General features: G+C 46.3%; 1 protein-coding gene across 6 annotated transcripts in view; it reads right to left on the bottom strand.

Moving 5' to 3' along the window:
• The window catches only part of LOC131694211 (5-hydroxytryptamine receptor-like), a 572517-nt gene that overhangs the window by 191663 nt on the left and 367317 nt on the right, over positions 1 to 13537 (bottom strand). For all 6 annotated transcript variants that reach the window (XM_058982716.1, XM_058982714.1, XM_058982718.1 and 3 more), the window contains one exon: positions 11402 to 11927. The gene's annotated coding sequence lies outside the window, so the exon portion shown is untranslated. The remainder of the gene's footprint in view (positions 1 to 11401; positions 11928 to 13537) is intronic.

Here is a 13537-nt window from a genome sequence, read left to right as displayed (position 1 = left end):
GCATTGTATGTCGGAATGCGATCTCTTTTATAAACTTCTTAGTGCAGATGGTAGTCCATCCCTTTGTGCGACAAATGAAAATATTTTCATCATTCGTTTTGGCGTGGCATTCGCTTAGTAGCAGGGTTGCCACATTCACTAATGTTCTAGTAAGATTTGCATTGTAGATTAATTCGATAAACATTGGTTTATATGTGTCATTGATAAAGTACAGCAGACTTGACAGGCGCAAACTCAATCCAAGTTATTAAAAGGAGCTTTCTAAATAAATTCTTTCTCCATTATATTTTCATCCTAATAAGAACGGTTTGCAGATAACTATTTTTGGTGATACCAGACGATTACATACACCAGATGCGTACATACACGAACATTCCCCTTTCGCAGCTCACATCGAATGAGCATTGTATATCGGAATGCGATCTCTTTTATAAACTTCTTAGTGCAGATGGTAGTCCATCCCTTTGTGCGACAAATGAAAATATTTTCATCATTTTTTTTGGCGTGGCATTCGCTTACTAGCAGGGTTTCCACATTCACTAATGTTCTAGAAAGATTTGCAAAAACCTACGGGTTTGTACATTAATTCGATAAACATTGGTTTATGTGTCACTGCTAAAGTACAGCAGACTTGACAGGCGCACACTCAATGCAAGTTATTAAATGGAACTTTCTAATTCAATTCTTTCTCCATTATGTTTTCATCCTAAAAAGAACGGTTTGTAGATAACTATGTTTGGTGATACCAGACGAGAATCCTTGCTAACGATTCGAACCTTGCCCGAATTCGCATCTGCTGCGTACATACACGAACATTCCCCTTTCGCAGCTCACATCGAATGAGCATTGTATATCGGAATGCGATCTCTTTTATAAACTTCTTAGTGCAGATGGTAGTCCATCCCTTTGTGCGACAAATGAAAATATTTTCATCATTCCACATTCACTAATGTTCTAGAAAGATTTGCAAAAACCACCATTCAAAGCACGGCTAATTAATGCTTTTACAAAATCATTTCTATCAAAATTTACGGTAAAATCTACGGAATCTACTACACAATTGTTTTAATTATTTCCCAACAAATCGCGCAAAAATCTGTTCCGTACAGCACAGCGCAAATAATTGACGTTGGAAAACAAATCGGCAACTTCAGCTGCCAAACACTTAGAAACGATCGAAGCATTTTTCCGTTAATATCACTTTTCTGACTCAAATTGTTGTAGGTATTTTATTGCTTCCGTCCAATTGGTCAGTTTATTGGTTTTATCGCACATTTTTCGGATATTATTATAGAAAATAACTAACCCGATAAGAGGGAAGTTATTTTCCAAAGCACGAAATGGAAATTTCAATTGTAATTCTTCTGAGAACGATTTTGTGGTCCTAATAAGGACCGTTTGTTGTGAATATTATTTCGCCGTTTCCCGCTCGGCATGATGATTATTCGCTTGGCATGGATAGCGCACAGATTGGTATTTTCCAACAAACTAACCAGGTAGGCCTCGCTGGCTTCTTAAAGGGCCATTATGGCTGAGCTCCGGAAGAGTAGGTTTTGAAATTCTGTGCAATCTCACGGACCAGGCACTGGAAGAGCAGCTTGCGAATTAGTAACTCTGTCCACTTCTGAGAGCAATGAATTTCACGCAGGGCGACGACTGTTCTTGGTTGGCAGCGATAAGGCAGTAGCTATGATTTGGTTGGTGGTCAAAATGCAGCTTCTCGTTGAGCAGCACACGTACGTGTGTTCTGCTCTGTGGCTTACACACGTCTGGCTTTGAGAAAAACTGTGACACCCATATTTATAGGTTTTAGCATTAATGTTGATTCGCATTAAAAGTAGTTTTTGAACTTTTTAAACAAGTTTTACATAGCAAACAAGGTATCAATAGCAAGCGTTGAACGTTTTCCTTTCGATTTATGAAACAAAATTAGTAATTCCTTGAGTAGGAGAAAAGTTATTAGAGTTCAAAGTGTACGTAACGCATCCGTTTTGAAAATTTTGAAATGACACCCAGTATAGTAAAGAAAGACGTAAGTCCTACGTCAAAACCTGAGTGTAATTGCATCGGAAACAATCACATTCCCAGCAGAACTTTTTGTTTTCTAATTTCAAACACTTTTGTTTCGTACTGCACAAAAAGGAAAATTTTAAAACAGAACTTGCCGTCCCAGCAGCAGTTTAAGCGGGTGTTCTTTTTCGATTAAAATTCAAGCCATGTCTTAAGCGTTACTGGACTTAAAATTGTTTTCCCAGTTTATGCAGTCAGAGTATCTGTCCTGCCCTATGTATTTAAAACACAGTTCTAATCGGGTTTTAAAGTATACAACAAATAGAACGGTTGGGTATACCAATTTAAATTTTAAAATAAATCTGTTTTAAATTATGAAACAAACTGTTGTACTGAAGATTTAATTATGTCAATCCTATTACCACATAAAACACCTATATAACATAAAACGCTGCAGAATTGGTTTAATAATACAATGTTTACACTACAGAGTTATAACACGTTTTAATAATTAGCAACAAGAAAAATGTCACCAAGATAGCATAAAAACCCGTTTTAACTGGTAGTGCGAACGTTGTATAACAATGTAATTTATCAAATAATTTCATTTGTTCATCCACTAACCGATCAAGAAATACTTAATCTTAAGATTGTTTACTTAAGTTCATTAGTACATTATTGAAAATTTAAATGGAAAATTAAATTTCATATTTCATGGAGAATCTGTATATTTCCGTTGGCGGGCGTGGGCTTCCTCATCACAGTTCTCAATATGGAACTTTTCTTTTGAATATATTTTCTGGACAGACCAGCCTATTTTGACTTGATGGATCAGCCAAATAATGCCAATCACATAGTGAGATACTTGATTAATTGTAATAATAGATTACCGTTAAATGACCTTCAATAAATTATGTTTTAATTGGGAGGGTATATAGCAAATTGTAACATATGAAAACAGGCGAGTGAGCAAGAACGTGAGTCAATATGTGTGATAGATAAAATTCATTTGCACGCTCTTGAAAAAAGCTACATTTTTAATGTCACCGTGGTCGTGTCCTGTACACAACCCTTTAATTTTTTTCTCTCGCAACTCATGGGATCTGTTATGAGTAGTGAAATTAAAATTGGTAAAAATGATAGCAAAGTAGGAGACGAGGAGCAAATGACTAAGGTGGTGAACCCCTTTGCCAAAGGGGGTTTGGCGAGGTCTCCCCCGAGAGGTGGTGACAGCGGAGCGACGGAGGCTGTAACCAACAGTACCGAAGGATCTTCAGTTGTGATAACACTACCAACACACTGGCGGACCACCACCCGCGATGCGGGCGGTCGCCAAACAACTCAATAATATTATCGAGTTTACGAGCGGAAAGCAAAACATCAGCAAGGAGCTGAAACAGAACCTGCTGGTGCTCCGCCAGGCTGTTCAAGTCGCAAGACAAGAACAGGAAGCCTATACAAAGAGCGTGGCTGGAAGAGAGAAGGCCGTTAAAGGCGTCCAAACCGAGGCCTTCTCCTTCATCGGTGGAGCGACGATGGCACAAAAGGTGATAGATTTCGCTTTATCGGCCACAAAGTGCTTAATGGAGGGCAAGACTGCGAAGCGGCCCAGGCAGTCACCAGGTGAAGGCGCGAGGGGCAACGCGAAACGACGCGCAACCACTAAGGCCAATTGTCGTTTGGAATGTGCGGATCTGGGTGCGACGGCGACCCAAGCCGGCGACTTCTCAGCTTAAAAAGGCGATAGTCACCAACCGGGCGCAAAGCGTTGGGCCACAAGGTACCAGCACCCCGGTGCCACCAGCACAGGATGGCGAATGGCAGCTGGTCAGTAGAACCAAGCGGAAGTCGAACGTACCTCGACCCGCGAAGAAGGTTAAAGACAGAGGGGAGGCCCTGTTAGTGAAACCCGACAAGGACAGTTAGGCCGAAGTCCTTAAATCGATGCGGGCGGCCGAAAGCCTCTCGAAACTGGGACAGGATGTGCGTAGCGTTAGACGCACCAAGACTGGCGAAATGATCTTGGTGTTGAGACGTGGTGCACCATCCAGCGGGGTGACGTATAGGAGGTTGGCACAAGAGGTCTTGGGAGACGGCGCTCAGGTGAAGTCGTTGGGTTCGGAAGTGACCCTCCAGTGCAAGCAACTGGATGAGGTTACAAACGCAGAAGACGTCGTCTCGGTCGTCAAGGAGCAGTGTAGCATGGAGATCGAGCGGACCTCTGTACGTCTAAGAGAGCGAATGCTTGGCACGCAGGTAGCTTATTTCAAGCTACCGGTTGCGGAAGATCTGCTGGTCCGTATGCCCAGTAAGCTTATTTCAGCCGCCTTCAGTGGACCGGTGCTATCGATGTCTGGAGCCAGGCCACAAGTCATACGACTGTAAGGACCCAGACAGGAGTAAGTTGTGTCGTCACTCTGCGCCAGCATGAAGCAAGGCCGTAACCATGTTATGAGCGGACCTGTGTGTCCCTTTGAGGCGTAATAAGAAGCCGTGAACATCACATAGAGCTGAATCTTAACCACTGTGCATCTGCTCAGCAGCTGCTGTGGCAGTCGGTCTCGGAGTCAAGGATAGATGTCGCCCTCCTATCCGACCCGTACAACGTGCCTGCCGATAACGGAAACTGGGTGGCGGACGGGTCTAGGATGGCGGCAATCTGTACAACGGGATGGTTCCCGGTCCAAGAGGTAGTACACTCCTCTGCGGAGGGTGTCGCGATTGCCAAGATCAATGGTGTGTTCTATTGTAGCTGCTATCCCCACCAATGTGGCCTATAGAACAGTTCAACCAGATGATCGACAGGCTTTCGTCCGAACTGTTGGGTCGGAAGCCGTTATCATAGCGGGAGATTTCAACGCTTGGGCAGTGGAGTGGGGCAGCCGCTATACAAATAGCAGGGGCCAAGCGCTACTGGAGGCGCTTGCGAAACTCGACGCAGTGCTAGTCAATGATGGTTCCGCTAGCACATTCCGTAGGAATGGGGTCGGGTCTGGGATCGACGTAACGTTTGTCAGCCCGGGTTTGGTTCCAGACATGGACTGCAGGGTAGACGAGGGCTACACCCATAGCGATCACCTAGCAATTCGCTTTAGGATCAACTATGCAGCATCCCAGGGCGGGTGATCCCTGCCAGGTACGCGGGTGGAAGTCCAATCACTTCGACAGCGAAGTTTTCACCGCGGCTCTGGGACTGGAGTCCAACACCGACAGTCTAAGCGGGGATGCGCTGGTAGCTGTTCTATCACGCGCGTGCGACGCCACTATGCCGAAGAAAACCCTGCCAAGAAATGGCAGACGCCCGGTATATTGGTGGAGTGCCGAGATTGCAGCCCTACGATCAGCTTGCCTTAAAGCTGGACGTAGGATGCAGCGAATCCGCACCGAGGAGGTAAGAGTGGACCGCCGTGAAGTGTTTCGAGCTGCGAAATCGACCCTTAACAAGGCCATCAAGAGCAGCAAGAGAGTGTGTTTTGACAAGCTGTGCGAGGGTGCCAACGCGAATCTGTGGGGTTTCGCCTACAGGATCGTGATGGCAAAGACTAAAGGGGGCTCCTCACCACCCGAACGGTCACCGGACCGGATGGCGAGGATTATCGAAGTACTCATCCCGTCCCGAGCCACAAGTCCCTGGTCCCCGGCGCCGCCAGGCACTGTGGGTGAGGCCGAAATGGTGGCTTCGGTGATGAATGAAGTGCTACTCGCAGTTGCTAATTCTCTAGTAACGAACAAAGCTCCAGAGTTCCAAACAGCGCTCTCAAGGCAGCAATCATAACGAACCCGAACATGTTCAGGCTAGCTATGCTTTGACGAGTGCTGTTTGCCGGATAGATGGAAAAGGCAGAAGTTGATACTGTTGTCGAAGGCCGGGAAGCCGCCGGGTTATCCATCGGCGTACAGACCAATCTGTCTGCTTGACACGACGGGCAAATTACTTGAAAGGATCATCCTCAACAGGCTAACCCCGTACGTAGAAGGTACGGATGGCCTGTCAAGTAATCTGTTTGGTTATCGAAAAGGCAAGTCCACGGTGGACGCTATCAATTCAGTAATAAAGACCGCCAAGATAGCGATCCAACGGAAAACGCGAGGTATTCGATATTGTGCGTTAGTCACACTTGATGTGAGGAATGCATTCAACAGCGCAAGTTGGGATGCCATCGCGCACTCATTACACCGGCTTAGTCTGCCTAAGTCTGCCGGTGGGCCTGTACCGGATCTTGGAAAGCTACTTCCAGAATCATGTACTATTATACGAGACCGATGCCGGTCAGAGAAGCGTTCCTATCACCGTAGGAGTCCCGCAAGGTTCGATGCTGAGTCCGGTATTATGGAACCTTATGTATGACGGGGTTCTGAGATGAAAGTTCCTTCCTAGTGTGAAGATCGTCGGCTTCGCCGATGATGTAACCTTGGCGGTCTACGGGGAGTCAATCCCCGAGGTAGAACTGACTGCAGCACACGCGATCATCCCTGTGGTGGAATGGATGAACGCGAGAGGTCTGGAGCTCGCTCAACATAAGACGGAGGTGGTCATCGTCCACAACCGGAAGTCGGTACAACACGCAGTTATCCAAGTGGGAGAATTCGCGATCACTTCAAAGCGGAGTCTGAAGATTCTTGGGGTCATCATAGATGACAAGCTGACCTTCGACAGCCATGTCGACTATGCGTGCAAGAGGGTTTCAACGGATGTTGCGGCATTATCGAGGATGATGTCCAACAGCTCTAAGGCCTGCGCCAGTAGACGTAGGTTACTGGTAGGCGTTGCCGTATCTATCCTTAGGTACGGTGGCTCGTCCTGGGCGAGAGCACTGGAAATCGGTCGCCAGATGGCAGCGCGAATGGGATAACTCCTTGAGAGGTATGTAGACCCACCGGCTGATACATAATATATCGTGCTGGGGGGTAGACCCCATGGGGAAGTCCACTTCCATCTGACACAATTCCTGTCAGGCCATGGCTGTTTCCGACAGTACCTCCACATGTTTGGGCACGCGGAGGCCCCAGTCTGCCCAGGTGTTGACGAAATTGCGGAACACATACTATTCGTATGTCCCCGTTTCGACGTTGAAAGAAGAGCAATGCTAGACGTCTGCGGCTGGGACACAACCCCTGATACCCTTCTACAAAGGATGTGTCAAGCGGTGGAGAAGTGGAACTCAGTCTCGACTGCAACCACTCAGATTGCCTGCAGATTGCAGAGAATATGGCGCGCCGAGTAACAGATGACAAGCACGACTAACTTGGGATTGGTTAGCTAGAGCGGAAAGGGTTGATCGCGAAGAAATGAGTGAATGGTCTGCTCATGCTGGCGCAGACCATTCACTCATTTCTTCGCGGTGGCGACCGCGATAGCCACGCCGAAGCATTGCTGAAGAGCGAATGAATAGACGGATATATGGTCTGCCCATGCCGAGATGGGAGGGTCGTAGCGTAACCTAGTTTCCAACGATGGGCTGAAAGCGAAGAAAGCTCCCGGACCAGATGGTGTCCCCAACGTGGCACTGAAGACTGCGATCCTGGCGATTCGGGACATGTTCAGGGCAGTCTTACAGAAATTCCTGGACGATGGCTACTTCCCAGACAAACGGAAGATCTAGAAGCAGGTGTTACCGCCAAAACCAGAGAAACCACCAGGAGATTCAGCATCGTATTGGCCTATATGTCTGCTGGATATTCTTGGTAAACTTCTGGAAAGAGTCATCCTCAATAGGTTGAAGAATTACACTGAAAGTGAGAACGAACTATCGAAGAGGCAGTTCGGCTTCCGGAAAGGGATCTCGACGCTGGACACCAATCGCAAAGTCATCGCGAGCGCGGAGAAACCATCAAAGCAAAGAAGTAGGGGTAGTCGCTACTGCGCCGTTGTTACGATCGACCTGGCTCATCACAAGACCGAGGTAGTAAACGTAACGTAACGTGAAAAATCATTGAAACGAGCGCTGAAACACCTAGGTGTGATGGTCGATGGTCGGTTAAATTGCAACAGCCATGTCTACTATGCATGTGAGAAGGCGCCGAACAAAGTTAACGCGGTGCAAGGATAATGCCGAACATGGGAGGAGCAAGATGCAGCATGAGCATCTTTAATATTGAGAAATGACGTACCGGCCTGGGATGCTGCACTGAACTCAAAGCGGAGCTGGACGAAGTTGACAAGCACGTTTCGCCTAATAAATGTTCGTGTAGCGAACGCATACAGAACGATACCCGTGGAGGCGGTATGCGTCATTGCCGGGATAATTCCCATCTACATCACTCTGGCCTAGAACATGGAATGCTACCAGCGTAGGAATACACGAGATGCAAGCAGACTGGTAAGGTAGGTGACCACTGACATATAACAAATTTGTCGGCGTTAGTGCATCGGAAACATGGAGAGATGAATTTCCTTTTGGCACAGTTTTTATCCGGGCGTGGATACTTCCAGAAGTACCGGTTTGGATATGTTTCGTAACCCTCGCGTTAAGAAGATGCGAAAATGTAGGAGACATCGGAACTCTTGGTCCTCGAGCGCTTTAGATTCGAAAAAGTTCGAGGGGCGTGACAGCATCGTTGAAGAGATGTATCATTACGAACGTGCCTAGCACGCACTTAACAGAGTAGCGACGTGGATACTCTCAGCGCTTCATGGGAAGTGGCGAAGAGATCAACAAAGTAACGCCACCTACACTGCCTATAACAGCATAAGAGTCCCATGTTGAAAAACAGCAAGCCGAGAAAAACGCTGTTCAAGATTATCCCATCCATTGAGCCAAATGGATGGGACAACCATGTTTTGGTATTTTTTTTTATATTTCCTGAACAAACCCGGTAATCTTATTTGTGCAGTGTGATTCAGTGGTGATACAGAATATAATCCAACGGATAACTCATTTTCGACAAAAATCCACATGGGACTCTTTTGCGTTTATGGGCAGTACAAGAAAATCGCCGTGAAACAACGAATCGGGTTCGGGAGAAATTCCGTTTCCGGGGAACTCTCCGTCCGAGGTGCCAAGATATAGGGCACTAGTTGAGTAGTATGCGATGTAGCACCGGGTTCTGGTGCGCCAGCGAACCAGACTGCAGGCTCCACCGAAATCACCGGACCGGTCTCAGAACCCTACCGGTTGTCCCGTGGAGAAGAGTAGGAGGAGAGTAGTAGAAGAATTCGTTTTCGAGAGACCTTTTACTGCCGGGGAACTCTGCCGGTGTAATTCAAGTACACCGTAGGGGACTGGATGGGTGGTGTGAGACGAAGTACTGGTACTGGAACCCGGGATTGCCGGACCAACCTCGGCATTGTACCGGTTTGCTCGCGGAAGATGAGATAGCCAGAATAACAACTGGCAACATGGTGACCAATGCGAAGGAGTAGTAGCGGAGCCTCAGTTAATAGAGTGGGGTGGACACCAAGCGGTGTCTCCATCGAAGCGAGTACATCGAATGAGCTAGCACAAACGATGTACATGAGCACAGCACAGTTACGAGTGAGATGGAAATCAGTCACGACACCTTCACTCTATTGGCTGGAAAGAAGCGCTGGAGCACGTGGTATTGGACTGCACAATATTTGAGGAAGTTCGAAGCAAGTTACCGGTTCTGAGTGCAAGGAATGTCATACAAGAGATGTGTATAGAAGAAAGGACGTGGAATACCGTCAGTAGGGTAGTTGCTCAGTGGAACTGTAGAGGAAATAGAGAAGAGATGAATGAATTAATTGCCAGAGCTGAAAGTTCGCATGAGTGTATTATACCGGTTGCCGTAGTGGGCTGCCGAAGCGCCGATGAACCGGACGCCATACCCCACCTGGAATCGCCGGACCGAACTCCACACCCTACCGAGTAGCACGTGAGTAGACTAGATCCATCGCCGGGGACTAAATCGAGTAAGTCGCGTTGAACAGCCAGCGTCGTGAGCGGGTCTCCAATGAGCCGGAAGCTACGCTCTACCCGGAAGGGCTAGACAGATCTAGGAACTTACCGGCTGCAACGTTGGGTAGGCTAGGTTCACCGCCGTAGACTAGATCGAGTAGCTCTCGACGAAGCTGGGAGCTAAATGGTTCAACCAAACGAGCATCGATAGCGGAAGAAATTTACCGCCGGGGAACTTACAGCACAAGAGATTTATCGCTGGGGACTACTCGAGTGTATCGTGACAGAACTGGGAGCTAATTGGCTCACGAAGCGGACAAGTGAACCGAGAGAAATTCGGTCGCCGGGGAATTCTCAGTCGGAATAGGGTGAGTTCACTGCCGGAGACTCTGCGAGTACATCGTGAGCACGAGCTAAACGATTTACCGATTGGGAATATCCGAGTGGAGTTCAGATCTAAATGGTTCATGTACACAGAGAATGTAAACGGCGTAATAAATGAAGAAAATGACAGAAAGCAAAACAAGAGTAGGGAGCTAAATGGCCATATCATAGATCAAGTGAGGCTGCGAGAAAGCGACGGAAAACTCGTGAGAAAAGAGGTGGGGTGAAAGCACAGCGTGCACCGCCACAAAGTAATACTTTAATGTAGTTACGTAGGGAAAAAGTGCGCAAAAGGAGTATTGTTTGGTTTTAGTGGTTAGGACCGAAAATACCAACACACTTCAAGCACACCTATTTTACATGCACATATCTTAGTTTAGCTTAGGAAGACTTCGTGATTGAACTTATTTTACATGCACATATCTATTGCGAAAAATTGAGGATTCCAAGTATTATTTTGCTGGTCCTGTGCACCTGTCAGCGAAGCACCTTTTCAATAATACAGCAAACATCGCAAATCAACTAAACACCGCCTTCAGCAACCTATCAACCCATGCATCGCCGGCAGCTGCACAAATTGGCCTTCACCCCGCCGTCCGAACGCCAAGTTATACCACTCGGAACAATGAAAAGCAAATTTTGTGGTTTAATTAAATTTCACACACCATGGCACGGTACCATGGTGGCAAACGTCGTCTTCGCCACCCAGCCAGCTGCTTCCGAACCGGCCGGCCGGCCAGTCGACCTTCCCGTGTCATACTGTGCCGTCTCCTCCCATCCATCCGCTGGGCGGTGGCAAACAATCACTCCGGCAACAGGCCGTGTGCGTCAGAGTGCCGGAATTAAATTCCAACTATGTAATAGCAAAATTTCGGCACCACCCGCATCTTGTCAAATATCCGGGCGAAACTAATTTGCTAGCGTAAATGAAGTGTGCAGCAGCCCTTGAGGTGGCGTTGTTCGAGAACGGTCGATGCAATGGTTTTCTCGGTCAGGAACGGCTGGCTTTGTCGAAGGTACGAGATGAGAAAAGCGAATCATGTATGGGTGTTGATCTCACCCTGCTACCAATTGCATGCAGACTCGTTTCCCTGGGCACAGAATGATACCGACGATACGTGTATAGCTATGCACTCATTAGTACTCACCAACTGGTTCTGGTAGACGTCCGTGTGCCGATTGACGTGACTGATGTGCTCCGCTTTAGTTGGTCCATTTTTCCTCCATAGTCATCGCACCAGAATGGGTTGGTTTCTTGCCACCAAATAAGTACCCACACAAACACACAGTCAGTGGTGTTGGGAAGCCAAAATTTAGATGGCTTGTTGTCACGGACTGGTTTTGCACTCTGGTCCGGATCCGGAAGGGTAGCAACCGTCTGGGCGTTAAGTCGTTCGTGAATGGTGCCCCGTGCAGACCAGCTGACATTTAGTTCATGACAGCGCAGCGGTGTTGTAGCGCGTGCACCGGAACATGATAGTGTTTAGAATTCAATTAAAAATAAATTTGATACACGCGCGACAGCCGACCCTGGACAACGGACGCAATGTTCTGGCATTAATTTGCAATTAGTTCACTGTTGCGGAATCGTACCGGAATGGCAGCTCGTTGGTTGGTTATCAATACCAGGCTTGCTTTGTTTGGTTTCTAGGTAAAGCTGGCTGACGTCGTCAACTGTTGAAAGGGAGAAGAGAAGAAGGTGGTTACTATCGACAGGTTTAATTTGATCGCATAATTATATTTATTGTTGAGTAATCATTTAATTTTCGAATTGTTTTGTTTTTTCTTCTTCTTTGAATTTTCAGATAAAACAGTGCAACTAGGACATGTATAAGCAACTAGGACATGTATTAAAACAAGTGCAACAAATACCGTACCATGTATCGCTAGATAGATAACAATTTATAAAGCGGTATCCTTCGATCAATCCCCATCGTACCGCGAAGTAAGATATAATTTTCATGAATAACTCAACCTCTTATAGATTACATCCACCTGACACCGGATCAAGAAGTGAAAGCCGAGGCACATGTTTTTAGCTAGAGGCTAGGAAAAAACACTGCTGACACCAGATGAAGGTTTGAAAGGTAAGCCAACATTGCTGCTGGTATCTGATGGAAAACACGTCACCATCAGCTTTTTACGACATTTTCTGTTGCTTTCACAGTACCGATAAAGGCAAGGACTTGAAGACGTCAACCCAGCAGCTTCCGTTCCTATTTCCATCCATCGCTATTTTATTGACGTAGCAACCTCCTAACTGCCAGAGGCAGGCGAAAAGGTTGCTTTTGACCTTGTTGTTTTTATTGTACGTACATATGTTGCTGCAAGAAAAGGTTTGGCTATGATGATCGTGTGCTAAACATATCAGTAGTAGATGCATGCCGTTGGTAAACTTTTATTTCATTATGTAAAGTTACAACACCGGCTAGACTTATAGTATTCGCGATTTGCTAAATGATATTTTGAACTTTGGAAACATTTTCTCCGAACATGCGTTGGGTAGACTGACCAGATGTCCTGGTGTTTCAAGACATGTTCTGGTTCTTAACTGTTTGTCCAGGTGTTCTAAGAAATCGAAAAAAAACACTTGATTTATCCTGGTTGTTCTTCTGTATGACTAATTCTTGAGGTAACATACTCAGCAGTTTGTCCAGATTTCAAATTCTAATAACTGATGTTGTACTGAACAAAATCGCATTATCTGAATATGGAAATATGTTCACGTATTTTGTTTTAAATATCGCAAAATGTGCGACTACTATAAATAAAACAAAAAATGGATTTTTCTAAAATCCTTCGCAAACAACGAGCAAAATGCAGAGCCCGTCAAAAGAGAACATATAAGCGTTTCATCACTTGTAAACTTGTTTATACAGATCCCGCGTATTCGTTTAAGATCAGTCGTCGCTCATATGCTAAACGAGCAACATGTTGACTCTATTGACGGTACAATAAGCGGTAGACGCACTGGATGTTCGGCAGCGTTGGCTTTGCGCACACTCGCACCTAAGTGACTCAATGAAATACAATTAGTTAGTTGTTTATTTGTTGTACCGTCACCGACAGACCCCTTGGCCCCAATGGTAGTTACTTAACCTGATTAAATTTTAGAATAGATATTATTTTGGCTTTTATCCAATTCCTCGTCAGGTTGAAGTTAAAAGCCGTCGCCACACTGCTAAAAACACGATGAAGTCCGATAACAGTGCTCTGGCGCCCATAGTTCTCCTGAACGGGACTCGCAGAAGAGTTATTGCGTAGAGCTAGAACGCGAGCTTGAA

Source organism: Topomyia yanbarensis, chromosome 3 (assembly GCF_030247195.1).
Source record: "Topomyia yanbarensis strain Yona2022 chromosome 3, ASM3024719v1, whole genome shotgun sequence".
In the NCBI taxonomy this organism is placed as follows: domain Eukaryota; kingdom Metazoa; phylum Arthropoda; class Insecta; order Diptera; family Culicidae; genus Topomyia; species Topomyia yanbarensis.
The sequence above is the reverse complement of the archived record's forward strand: the minus strand, read 5'-3'. Positions and strand labels throughout refer to the sequence as shown.